The sequence below is a fragment of the Crinia signifera genome, chromosome 7 (assembly GCF_055691185.1).
Source record: "Crinia signifera chromosome 7, ASM5569118v1, whole genome shotgun sequence".
Classification (NCBI taxonomy): domain Eukaryota; kingdom Metazoa; phylum Chordata; class Amphibia; order Anura; family Myobatrachidae; genus Crinia; species Crinia signifera.
In genome coordinates this window covers 49140259-49152303 of record NC_139223.1, presented here as the reverse complement: position 1 = coordinate 49152303, position 12045 = coordinate 49140259, and the positions used below count along the sequence as shown (strand labels likewise).

The window sequence follows — 12045 nt, the reverse complement described above, 5'->3', positions numbered from 1 at the left end:
GGTGGGGCGGATGGTGTTGGCGGGAAGGGGTGTGTTGGGTTAGGGATTTTGGTGGTGTGTCTGCGTGGTGACCTGGGAAGTGTGTCAGTGAGTAATGAGTACACCTGTGTGTCTGTGTGGTGACCTGGGAAGTGTCAGTGAGTAATGAGTACATCTGTGTGTCTGCGTGGTGACCTGGGAAGTGTCAGTGAGTAATGAGTACACCTGTGTGTCTGCGCAGTGATGAGGGTAGTGTGTCAGTGAGTAATGAGTACACCTGTGTGTCTGCGAGGTGATCTGGGAAGTGTGTCAGTGAGTAATGAGTACACCTGTGTGTCTGTGCTGTGACCTGGAAAGTATGTTAGTGAGTAATGAGTACACCTGTGTCTGCGCTGTAACCTGGGAAGTGTCCGTGAGTAATTACACCTGTGTGTCTGCGCGGTGACCTGGGAAGTATGTTAGTGAGTAATGAGTACACCTGTGTGTCTGCGCTGTGACCTGGGAAGTGTGTCAGTGAGTAATGAGTACACCTGTGTGTCTGCGCGGTGACCTGGGAAGTATGTAAGTGAGTAATGAGTACACCTGTGTGTCTGCGCGGTGACCTGGGAAGTATGTTAGTGAGTAATGAGTACACCTGTGTGTCTGCACTGTGATCTGGGAAGTGTCAGTGAGTAATGAGTACACCTGTGTGTCTGCGCTGTGACCTGGGAAGTGGGTCAGTGAGTGATGAGTACACTTGTGTGTCTGCGCTGTGACCTGGGTAGTATATTAGTGAGTAATGAGTACACTTGTGTGTCTGCGCAGTGACCTGGGAAGTGTGTCAGTGAGTAATGAGTACACCTGTGTGTTTGCCCGGTGACCTGGGAAGGGTGTCAGTGAGTAATGAGTACACCTGTGTGTTTGCCTGGTGACCTGGGAAGTGTGTCAGTGAGTAATGAGTACACCTGTGTGTTTGCCTAGTGACCTGGGAAGTGTGTCAGTGAGTAATGAGTACACCTGTGTGTGTCTGCCCGGTGACCTTGCTGCTGTGTGCAGGCGGGGGTGTGTGTGTGCCAGGGGTGGGTGTGCAGGACGGTGGGGTGTGCAGGCCGGGGGGGGGGGGGGGGTGTGGGGAGCCGGTTGCTGCTGCTGCTGTGTTCAGGCAGGGTGTGTGTGTGTGTGTGTGTGTGCAGGACGGTGGGGTGTGCAGGCCGGCGGGGGGGGGGGGGGGGGGGGTTGGGTTGCTGCTGCCTTGTGCACCCCCCCCCCCCCCCTAAGTTATTATAGACAACCTCCTCCTCTCCCCCTCCTTCCCCAGACTTGCTGGCATCCCCCTCCCACATGTGACATACCTGTGGCGTCTGACACTCACAGGGCAGTCTTGCTTCACCCGGCCAGCGGCAGATTGGAAATGCCTGAGAGGAGCTACAGCCAGCCCAGAGCTTTACTATAAGGGAGGAGGCAGCTCTGCCGAGTCACAGCTGCATATTGCTTCTCTCCTCTCAGGCTGTGACCATGTGACTCTGTCTGCGACTCGAGGTCAGCCTGAGAGGAGGCAGAGCTGCTCCCCCTGGCTGCCAGAGGCTGCTATGTCAGCACCACAGATCTGCAGCTACGCAGACTTAATTTATTCACTGCACTCCCTTCCGCCCCCATCGATGCTGGCTGAGCTACATGTGTCTGTGAGTATTATAGGTGTGTGGTATTGCAGGGGGTGTAGTGCAGGCAGGCAGGGGCCAATATGTGTGTATTATCTCTTATATATTAGGCTACATGTGTGTGTGTGTATTATGTGTGGTGTGGGTGTATAAGGCTGGGTGGGGGGTGGAGTTTCATGTGTGACCCTGTCCAGCGTTATACACACACACTCTCAGGATTATTGACACACATGTAGCCAAATATATTATATATATATATATATATATATATAATAGGAGAAGACTGCGTCACTCGGGACTGGTTCAATAACAAACAACTCATAGCCAGACAATGGTTAAGTTGACGTTTCAGCCCTCAGGCTTTTATCAAAACAGCTTACATATACATATATATATATATATATATATATATATATATATATATATATATATATATATATATATATATATATATATAGTACATGGGGTGGCACTCCTGGATATGGATGCTGAAAAAGCCGTGTAATGAATCCGGTGCCTTCCTGATGGGAATGGCGTGATGCGTATCCCAGTATTGATAGAGGTCGGGGGGCGGTGGCACTCAGAAATGATGACAAAACAGCAGAGGGTGGTGGGTGACCAACGTTTCAAGGTCCGTGGACCTCTTTATCAAGGTGCTGGTGAGAACGATAAGGTGCTGATGAGAACTATCTCACCAGCACCTTGATAAAGAGGTCCACGGACCTTGAAACGTTGGTCACCCACCACCCTCTGCTGTTTTGTCATCATTTCTGAGTGCCGCTGCCCCCCAACCTCTATATATATATATATATATATATATATATACACACATACACTTCCCAAATGTGGTTCAGCGCCCTTTACTCAATTGATAGTCCATATGTCATTTCTCCAAGATAACAATTTATTAAAATCTTCAAAGTTTGATTGACCGTCTGGCCGTACAACAGAATCCCAATGCGTTTCGTCCTAAGACTTCATCAGGGGATTGTATACAGTCCGAATATTAAATTTCTTATTGACACAATTAGGAGATGCGATGTCGGTGAACAATTATTACACCAATTGCACTGGTAGAGATTAGTTTGTTCTTAAAAGAGCTCGGCCTGTTACAGTCTCTCTCAGGGACCTCTATCTCTTGCAAGGAAGGAGAGTAGACTGCAAAGAGAGTAAAGGGCGCTTAACCACATTTGGGAAGAGTATGTTGTATGTAAGTTACCCGGCCCTCGGGTAACATTGTGGTATAGCAGCCTCAGTATATATTGTTAAAAGAAAGTTCATCTGTTTGCTAAGCGCGTCGTGGAGTATTGTGTTATATATATATATATATATATATATATATATATATATATATATATATATATATATACGGTATATATAAGAAGTCAGTGGTTGTTTTTATACGTTCATACACAATAAGTGGCCGAAGCCTTCCTTGTTCCTAAATTCTGACTCCTTGTAGGCTACAAACTCTTTCCTGTCCTCCCTCTTCTTAATTTACTTCTCACTGGCAACATTTATCTCTTTCTTTTTTTTTTATGTCTCTATTTTTTTTCTCCCTCCATCTGATACATTATTCTCCTTTTTTCACTTTTTTTTTTTTAATTTGTGATCTTTATCTCCTTTATGTCCTGGATTCTATTTGTTAGCAATTCCATTTTATAACTGTTTCTTCTTTTCACATTCCCCTGTCTCTATTCTATAGCCAGAGCCCCCCTTGTGTCCCAGTATCTTTTAATCTCCCGCTGACATTTGGTGACAGAGCTGGGTGACAGTCACATTCATATGCTAATATGGGTCTGAAAAGAATGAGAGGGTGTTGGGGGGTTGGTGCCAGCCCCCCCAGTGTGTGGCATAGGGAGTAATACAGCCTGGCAGCACACCACCCACTTTCCCATCTCACAGGGGATGCCATTGTGCTGGACTGGCAGCAGATGCATGAGGTGTTTAGGGGCAAGGCAGCACCCCTCATTAGCCCCTTACAGGCTGCAGAAAAAAGGCTATCTATTTGTACATTGTGCTTCTGGGTAACACCAAATTACAATATGTCCACTCTAGGGTGGTCCTCACCTTTCTACCATTTTCACCACTAGTACCCATGCCAAGAGAAGGGCATTAAGTTAGCCCTGTTGTGCAGAGAGGAGACATCTATTTAGTTAGTGGGACAGTGGAGTAAATATGCATCTAACCATACAGTATCATTGTCTAACTATCAGCAGATTGGTTGGTATTGGTTACTGCACCTTAGCACTATAAAAAAAATGATACACAATACTATTAGGATATTAACTTTCTGCCAGCACCATACATTTACCTTCACAGGTAAAGTGTTTTTTTCCTGTGCTTCCTCCACTGGCAGGTGAAGGGTTTCTGGCCCCATTGTTCTCTGAGCAGGTGAAGAGTTCTGGCCTCATTGTTCTTTGAGCAGGTGAAGAGTTCTGGCCCCATTGTTCTCTGAGCAGGTGAAGGGTTCTGGCCTCATTGTTCTCTGGGCAGGTAAAGGGTTTCTGGCCCCATATTTCCCTGGCATGGGAAACATATGTGGCCCTTTTTTCCCATTGGAGGTGAAGAGTTTCTGGCCCTTTGGTTACCCAGATAAATGTAAGGTTAGTTGCCCTGTGGTTCCCCTGGCAGGCAGGGCCGGATTTGTGCCTAGGCCTGTGAGGCACGGGCCTCAGGGCAGCACCAATCAAGGGCGGCACAGCAGGCTGCCATTCTTTTAAATAGCAGCATGGCAAAGCGGGTGGGAAGCGGCAAGTGACAAGCGGCGCCGCCACTGACCCTTCCGCTCTTCCATGCACACAGTATATCACCGGCGGCGGCTGCCTGTATCCAAGGGTCCCCCTGCGTCTTCGTTGAGTGAGCTGATTTGCTCAGGCTCACTGCCTCCAGCGCCCATTGGCTACTGTATACACACAGCCTATTGGCTGCTGTGTATCCAATGGGCGTGGAAAGCAGCTGAGCTCATCCTATGCTCAGTCAGTCAGTGTCTGAGGAGACTGACTGAGACACAGACTCCCGGCCACCTTCCCTCCGGGTCCTCCATAGATACAGTTAGCAATGTTATGAGGTGGGCTATAGTTAAATTTGTATGAAATCTATAAATATATATATATATATATATATATGTGTGTATATATTATATATATTTATATACATATATATACATATATATATATATATATATAAATTATTGAAAAAGGTTTTATCTCATTTTACTGTTACAGTATACTGGCAAGTTAGGACTCATACCTTAATAATGATTACATTAAAATAGGGGGGGGGGGGCAGCCAAAAAATTGTGCCTAGGGGCGGCCTGACCCCTAAATTCGCTCCTGCTGGCAGGTGAAGGGTTTCTGGTGCTGTGATTTCCTTAGAATGTGCAGAGTTGGTGGCCCTGTGGTTTCCCTGGCTTCCCCTGCCCACTGGGTTTATGGCCCTCTGGTTATGCCGACAAATGTAAGGTTTGTAGCCCTGTAGTTTCCTTGGCAGATGAAGGGCTTCTGGCCCTGTTGTTCCCTTGGCAAGTGAAGGGTTTATGACCCTTTGGTTATGCAGACAAATGTAAGGTTTGTGGCCCTGTGGTTCCACTGGCAGGTGAAGTGTTTCTGTGCCGGTGGTTCCCTTGACAGATGAAGGGTTTCAGTCACTGTGGTTCCCCTGGCAGGTGAAGGGCTTCTGGCCCTGTGGTTCCCTTGGAAAGTGAAGGGATTATGTCCCTTTGGTTATACAGACAAATGTAAGGTTTGTGGCCCTTTGCTTACCCTGGCAGCTGAAGGGTTTCTTTCCCTGTGGTTCCCTTGGCAGGTGAAGGGTTTCAGGCCCTGTGGTTCCCTTGTCAGGTGAAGGGTTTCTGGCCTTGTGCCTCCCTTGGCAGGTGAAGGGTTTCTGGACTTGTGGTTCCCTTGGCAGATGAAAGGTTTCTGGCCCTGTGGTTCCCTTGGCAGGTGAATGGTGTCTGGCCCTGTGCTTCCGCTGGCAGGTGAAGGGTTTCTGGCCCAGTGCTTCCCCTGGCAGGTGAAGGGTTTCTTGCCCTGTGGTTCCCTTGGCAGGTGAAGGGTTTCTTGCCCTGTGGTTCCCTTGGCAGGTGAAGGGTTTCAGGCCCTGTGGTTCCCTTGGCAGGTGAAGGGTTTCTGGCCTTGTGGTTCCCTTGGCAGGTGAATGGTTTCTGACCCTTTGCTTCTGCTGGCAGGTGAAGAGTTTCTGGCCCTGTGCTTCCCCTGGCATGTGAAGGGTTTCTGGCCTTGTGGTTCCCTTGGCAGGTGAAAGGTTTCTGGCCCTGTGGTTCCCTTGTCAGGTGAAGGGTTTCTGGCCTTGTGCCTCCCTTGGCAGGTGAAGGGTTTCTGGCCTTGTGCCTCCCTTGGCAGGTGAAGGGTTTCTGGACTTGTGGTTCCCTTGGCAGATGAAAGGTTTCTGGCCCTGTGGTTCCCTTGGCAGGTGAATGGTGTCTGGCCCTGTGCTTCCGCTGGCAGGTGAAGGGTTTCTGGCCCAGTGCTTCCCCTGGCAGGTGAAGGGTTTCTTGCCCTGTGGTTCCCTTGGCAGGTGAAGGGTTTCTTGCCCTGTGGTTCCCTTGGCAGGTGAAGGGTTTCAGGCCCTGTGGTTCCCTTGGCAGGTGAAGGGTTTCTGGCCTTGTGGTTCCCTTGGCAGGTGAATGGTTTCTGGCCCTTTGCTTCTGCTGGCAGGTGAAGAGTTTCTGGCCCTGTGCTTCCCCTGGCATGTGAAGGGTTTCTGGCCTTGTGGTTCCCTTGGCAGGTGAAAGGTTTCTGGCCCTGTGGTTCCCATGGAAAGTAAAGATTTTATGGCCCATTGGTTATGCAGACAAATGTAAGGCTTGTGGTCCTTTGGTTCCCCTGGCAGATGAAGGGTTTCTTGCCCTGTGGTTCCCCTGGCAGGTGAAGGGTTTCTGTCCTTGTGGTTCCCCTTTTGGCAGGTGAAGGGTTTCTGGCCCTGTGGTTCCCATGGAAAGTAAAGATTTTATGGCCCTTTGGTTATGCGGACAAATGTAAGGCTTGTGGTCCTTTGGTTCCCCTGGCAGATGAAGGGTTTCTTGCCCTGTGGTTCCCCTGGCAGGTGAAGGGTTTCTGTCCTTGTGGTTCCCTTGGCAGGTGAAGGGTTTCTGGCCCTGTGGTTCCCTTGGCATGGGCACATAGAGATGAGCTTCTTGTTTAATCCTGTGTGACCAATCTGTCCTCACTGGGAGCTGCTCTCCAAGGGTACTTTGTTATGCTAATCACAGCTTGCTGAGTGAAAGGTGTGTGTCCTGCTGTGAGTTTGTGTTTAAGCTGCTTTGAGCCCCGCTGTGTGTTTATGTTTTCCTGCCGTGTGCTGCCGAATATTTATACATCATAAAATTGGTGTGCGCCTGTGAACCATATGCTGTATGCTTTGAGTGTGTGCAGAACTATATGTGTACTTATTATTTAGTTTATAGATGTCTTCCCTTCTGCTCTATTGATAATTGTCAAATCCACAAATTCTCTCCTCTATTATGAAAGTGCTTTTCATGAACAATGTTTTGATGGTCTTGATATTAAATTTTATATATTACAAGGGAATTTGCTAGTCCATTTTTAATAGTTGGGGTAATATTTACTAAAGGGCGAATCTCCAGCAATTTTAAATTGATTGAAATCAAGGGATAAAACACACATTGAAAAATGACTGTAAGACATAGGACCTTATCGTAGTCCACACGCAGCGCTGCGAAATTCACAGCGATGCATGTGGTTTTACCACCACCCACCGCTCGTACAGCCACCCGCCCACCTCCACCCCCTTCCTCATTAGCCGAGTTCCCTGCACGGCTGCAAATGGTTTTGGTATAAACATCTATCTGCAGCCTTGGGTGTGGAGACCAAATCAATCGTTCGTTGCCTGTATGGGAAAAGGACGGGCAGCTGACATCCGGTGATGTCAGCTGCCTGCCCCTGGCAGCCACGTCGCTGCCTAATTTACATGGGAACACCCATGTAATGCTAGGCGTTCCCATGGGCACATTTCCTTCCCACCACCCCGACTGGTGGGTGCTAACAGGACGGCAAAGTTTGCCGTGACCGCTTGCACCCAGCGTATGCACATGTGCAGAAATGTGCATTTTCTATGCGATTTAGTGAGATCGCTTATATAATACCCCGAAATCGCCCCATTTGTAGGCCCCGCTAAGTGCAAATGCATTTAGTTTGTTGATGTTATCATTAGCCATCAATGGGTTAATAGATATATTTAAATGTAGCCGGCACTACAGCCCCTACCAGGTTTTACAAATGATCTCACGCTGGACAGCACGGATGTTCCTGCCGCAGGTGTTCTCAGTGGGTGGTGGGTCTGATGGGGACAGAGTGACGGAAGGACAGGCAGACAGACAGACATCCAGGGAACTTTTTCATGAATCTCAGCCCTTGGTGGAGAGAGACAGGAGGATTTCCTCGATATTACCTGGTAGTGACAGACATGCGGCGTGTATGTGTCTGCAGGTGTCTCAGTGCAGGTATGGGTATGTCACACAAGCATCTATTTCCTCTCTGGTATAAATTCACTGCATGGAGATGCTTTACACAGTATATAGGTTCTGGAATATTTCCTGCTAACCAGATCACAGAATCCATGCAATGAAACAATATTATATATTTACAGCCACTATATATATTTATAGGATAATATTCCAGTTATCCTATATACAGATCGATGTGCAAAACTATAGGCACAAAGGGATTCCATTTAACTATGTAATAGTACTAGTGGCATATTTTTTTTAGTACCATAGTGATAGGTGCAAATATGCTGCCAGTATTTAACATTACTTACCTGTCCAGTGGTGTCCTCTGCCGAACTCCTGGGGGCCACTACTGCCAGTGACAGGCTGTTAACCAATGCACATTTATGATGGCGCCATCTGCTCTTCATTCCAGAAAGGGCTCAGCAAAGCCTAGAAGCCTCGATGCACCTGGAAAGGTTTTTCTGGCTCCTCATTGCTGGCAATGACAACGATACTGCTAACACTACCTGTAGATGGGGAGAGTAGTACAGTGACAAACAGCGATACGCTAAGCCTACTACATTACCTTTCTGTTACTAATGCTGGAATGTGATCACCACAGAACCAGAGAAAATAGGCTCAACGGTAGGTTAGACCATCAAGCATAAATGGTTGGCAACCATTGATGTGTGCTACAAAATGGTCGGTGGTTTTCACTTTGATGGTCGAGGTCTCTGCTCTCGATGGCAGTGTTGTGGCAATGTATGTTTTTCACGGTTCAGGGACACAGCGCTTAGTTCTGCCTTAGCCCCTTTAAATAGCTCAGCCCCCTTCTCAGGTTAGCCTTTCCTGTCCCACAGTGGAGGTAACAAGAATCTGATGCATCTAATGCCAATTGGTGGTTCGTCCATGAACATTGAACCCTTTGTTGGCCATCCCTACTCAGTAGTGAAGACTGGGGACTTGAATATAGATGAATGAGGAAGTGATGATATGCACTATCTACTAGGGTTGGTCATCAACCATCCCAGGTTAGGCAAGCACCAATGGTCATAGGTAGTAGTAGTAGTAGTACGTTTATTTATAAGGTGCCACAAAGTGTCCGCAGCGCCATACATATCAAACAAAAAACAAATTACAAGGTAACGTACAGGGTGTGTTGAAAAATACAGTATAAATAGGGGTATAGCTGGTAGAACTAAAATCAGCATCAGTTCAGAAGTAGGTGTCAAGATTGTCGAGGAGACTGAGGATGAAGTAGAGGAAGGGAAGAACAGGACAGGAGCACAGGTGAGGTAAAGAGGTAGGGTGAGTAAGTGAGGAAGGAGGGCCCTACTCATAAGAGTTAACATACTAAAAGGAGGTGGGTGGACGAACAAAAAAACAATAGGAAAGTAGGAACGGATGGGAACGGAGGCAGGATAGGAGGATCAAAAGAGGTTAGGAGGAGGGATAGGCTAGTCGAAAAAAGTGGGTTTTGAGGGAGCACTTGAAGGAGGTAAGGGAATCAGAAAGCCTGATGGGTGGTGGGAGGTTGTTCCAGTGCAGGGGGGCAGCGCGAGAGAAGTCTTGGACACGGGAGTGGGAGGAGGTGATTAGGTGAGAGGTCAGTCGGCGGTCAGCGATGGAGCGAAGAGGACGGGAGGGAGTGTGGATAGAGATCAGTGAAGAGAGGTAAGGAGCGGTGGAGGAGGAGAGAGCCTTGTAGGTGGTGGTAAGGAGTTTAAAGAGAACTTGGAAGGGAATGGGATATCATAGGTCGATACAGAGTGGTTTGCCATCTATGGACATTTACTGATGTTGTACTATGTATGGCTGAGCCCAATGATGAAACATAAATGCACTTTGGGCATGCACAGGCACCAAGTTTATCACATGCATGGCTTACAATTAATGGTTTATGTCAAGTGGTTTAAAACCACTGATGATCGTTGGTGGTCTTATCAATGGTCACCACTAGTAGCTTCTTACAGATCTTGCCAATTACCGGTAGCTAAGCCAGGAGTTCTCAAATCCAGTACAATTGCCACCCACAGTTAGGGTGAAATGTAATAGCCTGTCAGGTGCAGGCTGTGCGTGACTTGGTGTAAGTTTGTGCATATTTTTAAAACGACAATCATTTACATGGCAAAACCAACCTCCTTTTACTCTATTTAGCTGGGTCCGTAATTATCTTTCCTGCTTTCACAGATAGAGATCCTGAAATCATGACCTGTTGGGGGTACTGGAAGGTTGAGGTTAAAAACCACTGAGTGAAGTTATAGATTTTTATATTTTCAATTCCTATGTAGTTATTCTGATATTAACCATGATTTCACTTTGATATAAGTATTATTAACTAAGCTACAGTGTATGTATATTACCATGTTATACTGGATCAGGAGTTTTCTTGCGCTGCTCCCTGTTGGAATGCTTAAGCATCCCCAAGGTTAAGTTCTAGATCAGGGCTGGCCAAACCGGTCCTTGAAAATCTACCAACAGTTGACCGTTGCAACCCACAGGTGAAATCCACCTCTGCTAACCACACAGGTAAGAACATACTAAAATATAAAGTATATGATAACATCAACCAGTGATGTAGTAACAGAGAGGAAAGGGTTGTTACATAAATAGAGGTTAATAATAATATTAATAATAATGCAGTAGGTGGTGTCTGATACATACTATAGATGTACGTTGTGTCATGGTCACATTGATTTAGATCAGATTCCGATGCCGTTGATGCGAAAGTAGAGATGTTCGGCACATGGGCAGTATGGATCCTGCATCTATGGAAGCAGAACGGTTGTCTTCTCCATGTTGGTGGAGTGCGGAGTATAGGAGATTTCCCGGCCTCCTGGTGGGAGCTGCATTGGCCGGCTTGTGTGCCCTCATGGGTCAGGCAGCCGGTGAATGGTTCCCCAGGTGGTGCTGAACCCATGGATGCACCACTGGATCACAAATCTATGTAGGAGGTTTCTATTCTATCAGACATCTCCTGCTGCTTTACCATATCTGAGCACCGCTGCTGCTTCCAAGTAAGCAGTGACGCCTCCTCCAACCACATCTGAATCAGGCTTACCAGTACCAGTAATGACAGCCTTGATGGAAAGAGCGCCACGGATTACAGTCACGTGACAGCCTTTCTTCTATACAAACCTATTCTTCACTGTTACAAGGTCCCCTTGTCAAACAAGCATCACATCTCCCATAAACCCTCCATTCAGTAGGCCACTATGACCCTTGGCCACTTGTTCTCTATGTAAATGTTCCCTAAACCCCCCACCATCCTTCCTCTAATCATCTCCTGGCTGCTACCCTATATCCCGTCACCCTCCTAGTGCAGATTATTTACAGCTGCCTTGCTCAATTCTTTCTGCTGAACCTCCAGCCAACCTTCAGGATTCATTCACGGCCTTTAAGCCAAAATCATGTTCACAAAATGGCAGTTCATTCTTTTAAGTACACGGCTTCTCTCCTTATGATCCTCCGGAACCTCTCCGACCCTCATTGGTTTCCATCCCCCTGCTTTTCAAGACACTTCCATGGAACATCTAACTTTTAAAGCCCCCACCTTAGTTAAAAAAAAAAAAGTTCTTTCATTTAATGCTGCTTTTATTTGGGGTTCCTCTGCCCTAAGCCCTTTAATATGCTAGGCCAGTTTTGTACTTACATGGCATCTTATGGATTACTGTGTATCACCTGTATTCATAGCTACAGTTATTGTAATATGGACCTAATTCAGCTTCAGTTGTAGTTTTGCAAAGATTCTTAAAACAATGTGGAGGGGCCTGCTGGGTCCCTTCACACGATGTGACCGTGGTTTTTTTGCGGTTGCAGTGCAATTATGCATGTGCATCGCTATACAGCAAAGCAGTCGTGTATTGAACGTAACCCCCTAGCTTGGTGACTGCGAAGGCAGTCGCCAAGCGGCCATGTTTCGGGCCGCAGCGGCTGTGTTTGCCGCCACACAGC

At 47.2% G+C, this 12045-nt stretch overlaps 1 protein-coding gene and 1 long non-coding RNA gene across 4 annotated transcripts in view; one reads left to right on the top strand and one right to left on the bottom strand.

Annotated features, from left to right (window-relative positions):
• Positions 1-8560, bottom strand: part of CCNF (cyclin F) — a 71306-nt gene extending 62746 nt beyond the window's left edge. The window contains exon 1 of the mRNA XM_083153016.1: positions 8421-8560. The gene's annotated coding sequence lies outside the window, so the exon portion shown is untranslated. The remainder of the gene's footprint in view (positions 1-8420) is intronic.
• LOC146020145 (uncharacterized) overlaps positions 1-12045 on the top strand; it is a 55668-nt gene that overhangs the window by 8260 nt on the left and 35363 nt on the right. The window lies entirely within an intron of this gene.